Source organism: Molossus molossus, unplaced genomic scaffold, assembly GCF_014108415.1.
Source record: "Molossus molossus isolate mMolMol1 unplaced genomic scaffold, mMolMol1.p scaffold_m16_p_15, whole genome shotgun sequence".
NCBI lineage: Eukaryota > Metazoa > Chordata > Mammalia > Chiroptera > Molossidae > Molossus > Molossus molossus.
In genome coordinates, this window is record NW_023425350.1 from 43082001 (window position 1) to 43093311 (window position 11311).

Below are 11311 nucleotides of genomic sequence, written 5' to 3' on the forward strand. Positions count from 1 at the left end.
GGCAAATGTAGCAAAATGTTAATTAGTGAATCTTAGTGAGTGGTATACAAGTGTTTATTGTACTAGTCTTTTCTTGGGTTTGACATTGTTTCCAAATAAATACTTGGGGTGGGAGGAGGGGCCTTATACAGAGGCAAATTTACCTTAAAGTGGATAAAGATTAAATGTCAGGGCCCCTCATTAGATAGATGCGGCTCTTCTAAGACCTTAGTAGATTAATGAGGGTCATCAATGTAAAGAGGTGAGATAAGTCACTAAACCAGAAAACTTGAAACATCCTCAGATCTCGCAGCTCACCTACGAAGAAAACCTGATACAGGTTGTCCCAGATTTGTCAACAGCCTGAACATGTATATGACATTACCAATAACAAGTGGCAGAGCAAACATTTTCTTCATTATCAATAATAAAAGGGAAATTTCCATCAACCATGTTAGAGAAAGACAAGTTTATCTATTCTCTCTGTAGAAAATACTACAATTTGTCATAGGAAGAAGTGAACAAAGACTGTGTAGCCACAAAATATAAAGGAAAAACTATCACAGAAGTATGGCAAGTAATGAATGAATAAAATATGACATTAATTTTCTAGATTTTGTCATGTTTGTGGAATTTGTCAGCATTTTAGCAATTGTATAATTTATTAATTCTCTTCTTCTATATATGAATTTACTGTTATAGCATCTTTCTTCCACATTTCTGTGCAGTTTCCCAAAGATGTTGATCACACAAATAAATACATAAGTACACACACACACTCACACACACACACACGTACGTAGCCTTTTTTCAAAGCACCATCTTTTGTGCTTAGGGTTCCTCAGAACATATTTGGAAACAGTGCCCTCGAACAAAGTAGCCTCTTTTTATCCATATCCATCTATCATGGTAATGCTGCACTGTAGCATTTGACCTCCAGGAAGACATTATTTGAAGAGCTGATTTAAATCAAATAAACCATATTTTTTATTGATGACTGTTATATTTACAAACATTCCACTTTATACAGCCACATGCATTAACCTGCTTATGCCTCAAACAGCACTTCCCCAATCCAGACAGGTAATAAGGATTTGCCCACTTTGCAAACATCCACTCCCATCGCTCAGCCTCTGTTTGGCAACTTCAATGTGCCACATGAGTAAACTGAGGCAAGGAGGTGGAGGTAACTTCTCGTAGAACAACAAGGTATAGGATCTGGGCTTTCATTTTGGGGATTACTGTTGAGCCTATATTATTTGCACAGGCTCTGTTTCTTCAGCCTGCTGGTCCTCTGATATCCTGTGCTCAGAGCTACCTGAGACAGAGAGACAGAATACTGTGGCTCATGCAGGGGAGAGGAACAAGGGAGTCTAAGGGTTCACCTTTCTCCCCCCTCCCCAAAGTGGAAACAATGTGTCCTTGTCCAATGGAAAGGGACCATTCTTTGACACCATGCATTGTAGATAACATAGCCCTCAACACTAAAGGGCATTTTCAGGGAGAAGGGCAAGTTCCTCGAGTTCCTCCTCTTAACCACCCCTCATCAGTAGACTAGGGACTAGGCATGGCCTTTGACCCCTTGAAGGGAGTGGAGGGACAGAGCCCTATCACAATGCTCACTTTACACTTTAATGAGGAACTCCAGAGGAAGGAAGAGGGACCCTTCTGGTAAAAATTCCAGAGCTAACACTCTGAACAGAGATCCAGTGGACGGTACACGGCTTGCTCTGCTTTGACTCATCTCAATAAATAGGTAGAGGAAGCTGACCCTGTGGTTGGGAGTCATCCCCACTTTCCACCTCTCACCCTACCGGCTTCCCTCTACCACACACTCAGAGGACCAGTGATGAGAGGGAGGTGGAAAGGAAGGAAGGAAGGGAGACCGTGGGGATGGTGAACACCTGGGCTGGGGAGATACTCACCCTCCAATGCTAGAGACAACTAATAAGTAAGAAATAACATAATTATACATGTGATACATCAATATATTTTTATTTTAATACTCAGATAATATTGAAGTATATACAGTTGAAATAGAAATGTACTCTTTGTTTTTCTCCTATAATAACTGCTAACAGCTCAGCAGGTGTCCTTCCAGGTTTGCCATATCTACGCATGTAAACAATACTGACCTAGACAGGTTCAGAAGTCCCTGCCTTCTGATTGAGGAAGGAAATAAAATATTGTGGGGCGGGGGGGAGTTGACTAGGAAACTGCTTTGAAAAGACAGAAAGGGTTAGAGACCTTTGCCACCACTTATCCCTGATCATGGTTGCAAGGGACCTACCTCCGATCAGGTTCCTGGAAACAAACTCTGTGATGAGATTTAGGTGTAGAGCAAATCGGGAGCACTCTTGGGAACAACGTCCGTAAGAGATGGGGGAAAGCAGGCAGGCACAGGTGTAACAAGGCTTTGACCAATCCCATGAAAGGCTCTGGGATTGGGATGCCCACCTGCATGGCCCCAGTTAAAGCGAGGGAACTAGGCTTTCCTGTTCTCAACTCAAGCAATAACTGGATGCAAGACTCCTGGGGAGAGGGAGCACGATTGGACAAGGCAGCTTCCTTCTTCCAGGGCTCGTTCTAGAGAAAGTACAGCTGTGAATCATCAGCAGCCAATGCTCGTGGTCTCAAAGGAGGGAGCTGGGCATCCTACCACAGCATATACCACAAGACCCTCAGATGTTCCAGAACATTCCTTTCTAAAATGAATGAGGAGTAAATGGGAGAAAATAAAACTTGTTGAATAAACAGATATAAGTATGCCACAGCCCATATCTTAGCGCAGCTCCTGGATCCAAAATGCCAAGGCTCATACCTAATGTTCCCACAATTTCCAAGAATGTTATGCTATGTCATACCCTGGACAGTGACACACACCAGACCTCAACTACACTTGCCAATAAGAAATGACTAGGATGGCATTTACCTTCCCCTCTGGCCCAGAGCATTGAATTACATTGGACAAATTTCATGTGTGTTTGGAAAGAAAAAAAAACAAACAAAACAAAACTCTCTTTTTTTAATGAACCATAATAAAAGCAATTCTAGGAGGTGGGTAGAGCAATGCACAGCCTTCTTGGAAACCTCACTGCTGCACTAGAAGCAAACCTCCCAGGGCGCAAGCCCAGGGTCCTGTCCCACCCGAGCAGCCCTCTGTGCACGTGGACCCAGAGCCTCTGGTGATCCTGCTCACCTGCTTCTGGCTTCTTTTTTTCTAGGCTCATCAAGGATGCTTAGTCCTCCTAAGAGCAAGCCCCGCTTCTGCACACAGCTGGGACCCCAGGTATTTGGACAGTGTATTCAGTTCAACACTGGTATTTTTATTCAGTCCATCATTGGTGTTTTGGGGGTGTTGCTGTGTCAGAAGTGTTGTAATGATTGAATTTTCCTGCAAACAGTCGTAATGAATAACAACTGACCCTTCCTAAACCAGACACGGACCAGCATGTTTTCCTATAAAACCTCCAAAGTTCCTTCACATAGGATTTTTATACAGCAAGATGTTTCCAAAATTGACCCAACTGGTCTCAAAGTGACAGAACCATTATCAGTACTCCTGGTAAAGATGGTCAATAGATGTACCTCTGGTCTCCGGTTCCTGGTCTATAAAACGGGAAACTGTTTGCTTGCACTGAACTTGGAAGAACATTCAGAGAACAGGTAGTGCCCTGGCCGGTTTGGCTCAGCGGTTAGAGCGTCGGCCTGGGGTCCAGAGAGACCCACGTTTGGTTCCTGCTAAGAGCATGTACCTCAGTTGTAGTTTGTCCCCGGCCCTGGTTGGGTCATGAGGGTGGCAACCACTCGATGTGTCTCTTTCACGTCGATGATTCTCTCTCTCTCTCTCCCCCTCCCACTCTATCTGAACAAAATATGGGAAAATGTCCTTGGGTGAGGATAAACAAAACACAAACAGAGAACAGGTAGCATCCTTTCAGGGTGTGGGAAGACAGACTTGGTGAACAGAGGCTGGAACTAACTGATCAACCTCATAGCATGACCTTGCCCTTCAGTTCTGGGACATGAGAAGACATTTTGGTGGTGATAGATCAGCTACCACTGAACACATCATTGTGCGCATTAATTCAGCCATTAAACTTTCCCCCCAAGTTTATATAAATACAAATCTTTTAAAGTTTTAGGAAGATAGGAAAGGGTTGATATTTATAAATTATCCATAAACATGTTTTTCTTCACCTTTTACAAAGGTTGGCAGAGCACTTGGTCAACTGTCCCCTTACCAGTGACTTACGGGGCAATACTACAGAAAAATAAGAACCAAATGATTCCAGACACCCCTGTCCTGATCTCTCCTGCAGGAATCTGACCTTCACAGGGGACATCAAGGACGGGCCCTACTCTACAGTAGTCAACACTTGAGAGCATCCACTTGGGCCAGACACTGTTTGGAGCTCTTCACATTATTAAGTATTTAATTCTCACAATAACCCCAATTTACTAGTTATCCCCCACTTACAGGTGAAAAAACTGAGGCACTGAGAGGTCAAGTGACCTGGGAGTCGGTGTCAGAGCTGTGCTTCAGACACAGGCCTCTGACCCAGGAGTCTGTGCACTTAATCCTGATGCCCTCTGGCCTCCACCCTGTTCGTGTCTCCCAGAAGTGCTTGTACTTTCAATCCTTCAGTTGTCTTTATTTTCCAGATTCCTTTTGAGACAGAGCCAAGGCCACCCATGTCATGAAGACACCAGACCTACGTGACTTCACTGAGTCACAAAATTAATCAGCAATTGGACACGAAATGGAACCTAATCCAACACATGCACAGATCCTTACCCTTCAACCAAGCAAGCAAAACAACCCACAGACTGAAGTCTGTGCCTAAGCAGCACACACTTAGACCCACATGCTGAAAAGTGTGGGAGGCGATTGCTTAGCTCAGCCCAGTTGCAGCCCTCAGGCAGCTCACATCCTCCCTCTCGTTCATCTTGGGCAGCACACTGAACCCGGCTGTGCCTCCTTCTAGGAGCAGTGACATGTGTCAATACATTTCAAGGATAAAACAGTAATAAACATTTGCATTATCCTTAATTATTTCCAAACATTTCAAATGCACCATCTTTTTTTTTTTAACCTCACCCGAGCACACTTTTCCATATTTTGTTCAGATAGACTGGGAGGGAGAGAGAGAGAGAGAAACATTAACATGAAAGGGACACATGGAGTGGTTGCCACCCACAGGATCCAACCAGGGCCAGGGACAAACCGCAACCGAGGTACGTGCCCTTAGAGGGAACCAAACCCGGGTCTCTCTGGACCACAGGCCGACGCGCTAACTGCTGAGCCAAACTGGCCAGGGCAAAAATGCACCATCTTATTTAGTCCTCCTAACAGCACTGTGAGGAGGTTCGTCATGTTCATTTTAGAGATGCACACACTGAGGCTCACAAAAGTCGTCATTAATCCAGTCCCATAGCTGACTTGATCTTTGATCCCAAACCCTCTTCACTATGCTCTTTCAAATGTGTTCTAGTTCAAGTTTCAGCAGTTGAAAGTCAAGGTCAAAGAGAAGGTTGGGGAAATCTGGACCTACGCCATCCACCTGACAACTCTTCCTCTCTAGGACCTCAATATATCACTGCCAAATGCAAGAGAATATCTATTCCCATTACAGTTGGTCCATCGAACAACACAGGTTTGAACTGAATAGGTTCACTTATACACAGATTGTTTTTCAATAAATATATATAGTACTATACTGTATTTTCTCTTCCTTATGATTTTCTTAATAACAGTTTTTCTCTAGCTTACTTTATTCACTATATAACAAAAAATATGTGTTAATCAACTATTTATGTTATTGGTGAGGCTTCAATAAGCTATTTGTAGTTACATTTTGGGGGAGTCAATAGTTCTATGTAAATTTTCAAGTGCACAGGGAAGGGGGTGGGTATTGGCTCTCTTAACCCCAATGTTGTGTCAGGGTCAACTGTATTTAACTAAACAAGATCTATGCCATGCACGTTCCAACTGCTAATCAGATTTGATGAATCACAAAAGGACATTGTTTTCCAAAGGTTTAATCTATTCTACTTGACTCTCAGCCCACTATTTAAAATTTTGACTCCAAGAAGCCAGTGGTCAACTTGTGCAATTCAAGTACATCATGGTCAAAAGATTGAACTACCCTAGTATGGTGTCTTTATTTGTTTGTTTTTTCATTGAAACACCACTGGCCACCAAAATCGAATGGTTCTTTATATTATTAGGCCATGTATTCTTCTCAGAAACCCCATGAGGTAAATGCTATTATTATCCTCACAATACAGATAAGAACTGAAGCACAGAGAGGTCAAGTGACCTGGTCAGCATCAGAGCTGTGATTCGGGATTCTGTCGTAACCTGTGGACCCTGGAACGCCAGTTAGAACTTCCTCCACAGTAGTTCTACTCCAGGATTTGAGTTCAGGATTTGGGGATGAGAATGTTTTGTTTTGCGTGTGTGTGTTTTTTAAGTTTCACTGTTTATCGATAGAGTTTATCATCACCATATCTTATCACTATAGTTATATTTTTTTGGCTCATATCAAAATAGGGATCTTCTTAGACAATGTCTTGAACCCTTATCAGTTAACTTCTTAGTTATCAAGTAACATGCTAGCAGAAAAGAAGAGAAATGAGAAAAAGTATTGCCCCTGGAGAGGCCTGGCTATGCCCGGAAGTGACAAAAGGAAGAGAAAGAATCATTAACAGAGGTGGAAGTTTTCCAAAACCAATGTCACCTCTCTTCTCTCCCCTAGCTCTTTACAGCATAGCACATACCTTCGTAAATGAACTCACCAAACAGAAAAGTATGCAAGCTATAAGGACGAATTAACTAATATCCTAGATTCGTTGGTTTACTCTACAACTCGGCAGGCTTTGGTTAAAGGAGTTGAGTGATTGATTTCTTTGTCTTTTCCAGAATATTTGCTAAGTTGGCATGTTGCTGTTGTTAAGCGTTCAACCAACTACTAAATTGGAGGGAAGAGTCTCATAAGATACCAGCGGCAAGGCCATGTGTATTCAGAACCACCCTCACTCAGGCTGTCTGGCTACAAATATGGGAGTCCCCACAAACACCCTCAATTCGATAAGTCACCAGAATGACTCACAGAAAGAACACAGGAAAATACTATACTGACTACTGCAGCCTTAGTACAGTGAAATAATACAAATTTATATTAGCTGAGGAAGAGATGAGTCCAGCAGGTCCAGGAAGGGTCTCGATGAAGAGCTTGTGGTTTTCCTCGCCCCAGGAAGTCATGGCTGGTATTATGTCCTCCTGGCCACAATGTGTGACGATAGAGCATTGCCCACTAGAGAAGCTCACCCAAGCCTGTAGTGTCCACAGTGTTTATTAGGGCCCATCACATACTGCCCATTGTTGACCGTTAGTCTCCAACCCTCCCTGGGGCTTCAGCAATACCTTTAGTCTCTAGTTCCTCTGGAGGTTAGGGCTGATATGGTGTGCCCAAGGCACCACCATAGATGGCACTGTTAGACTTTCTAGTGGCTAAAGCCCAAAGACAAACACATTCTTATCAGGCAAGACATTTCAGGGGCTAGATCACCACCCAGTAGCTGAGGGCAAAGGCCAGAGCTCTCTTTAGGTAAGGTTAATTCTTACTACACAGCCATGCATACTATACCAAAGTAACTTGACAAAGATAAAGGTAGAAAAAGATGAGAGATGGATAGATAAGATAAGACCTACAATTTCAATTTTAGGGTCAAAATAAACTTCAAAAGAGTGCATTGCTTCGTCTCTGAGTGCAGGTAGGTAACACACGGCTTCCATTTTACTAGCGGGGTCTAGAGAAGTTTACTGCTTTGCCCAAGGCCTCATAGTGCTATAGAGAGAAATAGAGCCTCAAATCCTCTGGATTCTACTAACATCACTCTTTCCCTTCTACCCTGAGGCCATATCTCCTCTCCTCCAAACCCTATTTGCTCTGCCTGATATTTCCCACAGTGGCCTGGGGTTAGGTAACGCACAGGTCCCTCAATGACCGCATGCTCAGAGGTGCCTTCCCTTCCCATACCCCTTTGAAGACTGGAAAGGAGCCCACAGTGACCCATTCCCATCCAGACCTCCAGCGCTGAGGCCTGCAGGCTCATGTCAAGAGTTCTAGGGATTCATGTCTACCCCAGAGCACCTGCGAAAGAGCCCTCTGCTCCAGGGTTCCAGGAGTGGTCGCAGAAGGGCTTTCTCTGCTAACACACACACCATCCCTGCCAGCAGCACCAATGCAGGGCCGTGACCACACCATGGACAAGAAGAAGGCTCAATTCTGCCCCAAAAGCCTTTTTAGATCTCTGGGCCTATCTTTTATCCTCTGTAAAATGAAGGGCTTAGCCATGAATCTGGCCACTCTAAGTGCAGTCCAATGACCGGGGACTTGACCAGGGCATTCCCAAGGAGCTTTTTAGAAATTCAGACTTCCCAGCCCCATCCCAGATCTGCCACACTCAACTCTGCACTTTTAACCAGATCTCCAGGCGATCTGTCTGAACATTGAGGTTTGAGATATATCAGCTTAGACCATCTCCAGGTCCTTCCCAAGATCTAAATTTTGTGAAACTCCAAAACCGGCTCCTGGTTCAGTTTCCAGATGCCTCCTGGAACTAGGGGAATCCAAGCTTTTAATCAGGAGTGGTCAAAAAGAGGAGTCGCGGCAGGCGTCTGTGAAGCCCCAAGCCCTTGGCCAGGCAGTGCGGGGACCCAGGAGCAGGAGGCGGGGGCCGTTTCATTTTTTCCATAGGCGCGCTGTGTGTACCAGCTGAGGTCTTTAATGTAAACCCTCCTGTACTCCGACCTAAACAATGAACATAATTATGGGCTCGCTTACCCCCTTCAGATGCAAGGCTCGAGGTCGGCCCTCCACAGGGTCCTGCAGGAGGTCTCATTTCTGAGTCAGGGGGGGCCTCTGGTTAACCAAAGGAGACCCGACTCTGAGGGGCAAAGTTGACATACCAGCATAATTACACGTAGGTTGACCATATTTACTGCAACTCTGTTGTTCTAGAATTTCAAACAAAGGCTGAACCCTAGGAAAACACACCACTAAAGAGAAGCAGATTGTCCTGAGTGATTTATTGAAGAACAAAAGCAAGAGGAAGAAAGAGAAGAGAATTATCAGAGGCTCGCATATACTTCCCTTTCCCCTGCCTGGTTTAAGGGGAACACGCAGTGACCACCGAGTTTCACCCTCTCCAACGGAAAGGCCTCCCAACACCGACATTTTGCTTTTTCTGGGGCATGTTTTCCTGTGGCCACATCAAATCCCGTAAACCCACTGAGTCGCATCAGAAGAAAGCAGGCGCCGGCCCCGGTCTCTCCTCCTCCCTCTGACTCACCTGCTCTCCCTGCACGCTCTCCCACGGGACACCGACCTACAGCTCATGCAGACATAGTTCAAATGAACAGAGAACCCACCCAGGCTGCAATTGGGCTGTAGAGAAGCCAGAACATCCCGTCAGGCATGTGACTGGCCTGTCACTTCAGGAGGTTAGTGGTAGGAAGGCTTTGAATAACGGCCAGAACCATTCGGCCTCAGCTCTGTTCCATGTAAATACTACATGACTGTGACGGAAAGCAGTCACATTTCCAGTGCACGGTTCCGAGCTCACAGTGACGGCAGTGACCGGAGAGGGCCAGTTGGAACACTGCACAGTTAGGAAACAGCACCTCCCCCAGAGTTAAAGCCTGTATACACGCAATGTAGCTGTCCCCAACAGATCAAAAAGGCAGTGATCAGAGGACTTACTTGCAGTTACCACCCTGTTATACCCTGAACTGGCATCCGTTGAAACCCTAACTCCCAATGTGACTTTTTGGAGATAGGGCCTTTAGGGAGGTGATTCAGGTGAAATGAGGTCATAAGGCTAGGCTCCTAATCCAATAGGACCAGGTTCCTTATAAAAAGAAGAAGAGACACCAGATGGCTTTCTCCCCACACCTCACAGAGAAGAGGTTATGTGAGGATACAGAGGGAAGGTGGCCATCTACAAGCCAGAAAGAGTGGCCTTATCAGAAAGCAACCCTGATGGAACCCTAATCTTGATTTCCAGCCTGCAGAACTGGAAAAAATAAATGCCTGTTGTTTAAACCACCTAGTCTGTGGTGTTTTGTTATGGCAGCCCTAGGAACTAACACACTCTGACCCCCACCCCAAAACACACACACACACACACAATCACAAGTACAACTCCTCCCCCAAGGAAGAGTTATCAAGCACTTACCAAGTGCCCAGCAAAAGAAAGAGTAGGTAGGCCTCCTGTCCTCAGAGAGCTATGACAGCCTGAGGACAAGACCAACCATGAAAACAAGTTGGAACAGTACAAGGGAGGATTTGGCCAAAGCTCCGAACCGCTTCGTGGGAGGAGCAGAGCAGCCAAGAGACCACTGTGTAACACAGTCACCAGGTAGGAAGCAGAGAAGCATGTATTATGAAGGTGCCTGGTAGTTCCTGGAAGTTTGTTTTCTAAGTTGCTTTTTAAAATATTGTGCTTAGAAAGTCCCAAACCTTTATCCCTCCCCATCAGAAGGAGTGGGTTTCCTCGCCAGAGCTCCAGGGCAGGTCTTGAAGTCTCGCATTCTAAGTTCCGCCAAGGTGGTTGTTTGCCTTCTCTTTGCCTGGAGTTCAGAAGGGGTGGCATGCTCCTGGGCCAGGTGATGCCACACAGATGAAGCAAGAGAAAGGATTCGCTAATTAGTCTATTTACACATACTCATAAAATTATAAAACGACAAATGTTGTTACTGTTCAGAAATCAGAAAAAGAACACAGAATCAGGACAAGGTTCTGGTCCCATCGGATGTTCACAGATGTATTGCTGCTGAACGGAAAATTCCAAACTTGGCCACTTAGAAACTCTATGGGCTTAAGCCCCCTCTCCAGTCCTGCAAGGTTCCCAGAGACACCCTTGAGAGCTCCAAGCCTGAGCAAAGGGCGGGGTCTGACCTCAGAGGCTCTAAGATAGAACACAGACCCCTCCCACAGATGACACCCAAGTGGGATGGGGCCCCCAGAACTGTTCGGGGCAGAAAAAGAACAAGAGGTGGGATTGTTCAGAAGGTTACCCAAGATTTATTTCGCAGCTTTGACTTGGGCCAGACACACTGCAGCCCAGACAAAGAAGGGAGCATGGAACAGAAGAAAAGCAATAGAAAACATCCTGGACGTTTATCGAATTGTGTGTAAAAAAAAAAAAGCAACCCCTTTTTTTGTGGGCCTCCTTCACCCCCACTTTTATTCCATGGTTCCAGCAGCCCATCTTCCTGCCAGAGAAGCGAGCTCCTGACCAGCACTGGGCCAGTTTCCCCATC